Genomic DNA, 1,826 nt, shown 5'->3' on the forward strand with positions numbered 1-1,826 from the left:
TTTTTGTTTTGTAACACCAGCAGAATGGTTGCCTTTCTCCCAGAAGAAAATAAAATATTTCCATGCATGAGTTGTGCATGTGCAGAAAGCCTAGAGCTACATCCAGAACTTGAAGAACGTCTCCCGAACAAGCGTGGCCTTGAGTTCCTGTTGCTTTTCTGCCAGTCCTGGTGTTCTTGGATGGAGTTTTGTGAAGATTCAGTATGCTCAAAACAAAAGTCAGAGGCTGTGCTTCAAGCCACTTAGGCTGCTTGTTCTGTGAACAGGTGTTGGTGTGAGTGAGGTAGATTGTTGTCAGAAATATTTTTTAAAAAAATCATCTATTGCTGAGGTTGAGTCTTAGATTATTAAAGACCCTTGCAGGTGGCAAAGGTGAGAGGACCAGTGAGAACTCTTGTGAGTACTGCACAGCAGTGGTCTCTTCTAGAAATACCTATAAGTACATTGAACATTTATTTGTCTTTAAGCATAATTTGTAATCTATACATTACCTCCTGCTTTTCTACTTTCTAAAAAGACAGGAATAATATGGCTGTCACAATAGGATATTCCTCAGCAAGAAAACTAATCTCCTGTGTAGCCAAACCCTCTCAGCAACTTGAGAGCTATACAAGGTCACTTTTGAATAAAAAAAGTTTTGTCCTTGGATGTGTACAGATAGTATTGAGTGAAGTGCTTGGAAACCAAGTTAGATCTTTGTAGCAGAAAGAGTTGAGATTTGTGGAAGATTATGGCTAGAATGGAAAAGACAGTCTCCTTTTTTCACCCCTTTATAATTGGTGCAATGATGGGGAAGCACGAGGAAATATACAACAATTTGTACCACGTAGGAGGGTTATAAATGAAAAAAGAGAGGAAGAAACAGAGGAAGGAAGAAATGACTGATTTTTTTTATTTTTTTTTTCCCTTAAACAAGCAGACAATGAAGCCCTTTCCTTCCCTTTAAAAGTAATCTTCCTCTTACAAGCATATTTCTGGACAGCAACATCAGGAGCAGAAGAGAAAGAGGATTTTTCCTGTTATATATCTCATTCTAGGTTTTTTCTGCCCTGCTGAAGCAATCTATTTTTGTAAACAAAACCCAAAAAAAGATGCAGTCTCCAAGAAACAACTGGGCCTCTGGGTCCCCTCTGGAGCAAGCACCCCTAAGTTAAACCCTGGATGTTTGCAACACCTGCCAGCGCTGACAGTGGAGCTCAATCCTTAGGAAAGCAACTTGCACAGACCAAAAATATTGTCGCTGCAGAGCTGACCACTTACTGTGAGTTGGGGAATTATCAACAGAAATATTTAATCCTAACTCTCTAGCTGAAAATGGGATTTTTGTGAGATTTAGTTTGTACCCTAAATAAGACATCTCTGTGTCTCTAGCTGCTTGTCAAAGACTGACCTGTAGGACTACAAAATAAAGAAAAATCCTTTTCTTCAATTGAGTAAGAAACAAAATAGCAATAGCTGAAAATGTAAATGCCATTGGCAGGAATGTGCTTTTTAAGGTAATGAGTTTGTGTTTGTGTATGTCCTGAATAACCCAGGCTGCAGTTTTCTGAAGAACCTTGAACACCGATACAGCTGACAGTGATACTGGTTATCGAGGGTAACATGAAATGTGGGTTTAAAGACGTTTCTGTTGGTATTGCAGTAATTTCTCATTTTCTCTCCATCGACACTAGATGACATACTGTTTGTGCTATCGCCATTTTTGTGATTCTCTTATTAAAGGAAGCAGAAATTAGTTAATTGGGCACCTTTGAACATCAGGAGCAGCTCATAAGAAATTTATACCACCACATTTCCCAGGGTCTCTCTCCAATGTTAATATAAGT

Source organism: Hirundo rustica, chromosome 3 (genome assembly GCF_015227805.2).
Source record: "Hirundo rustica isolate bHirRus1 chromosome 3, bHirRus1.pri.v3, whole genome shotgun sequence".
Classification (NCBI taxonomy): domain Eukaryota; kingdom Metazoa; phylum Chordata; class Aves; order Passeriformes; family Hirundinidae; genus Hirundo; species Hirundo rustica.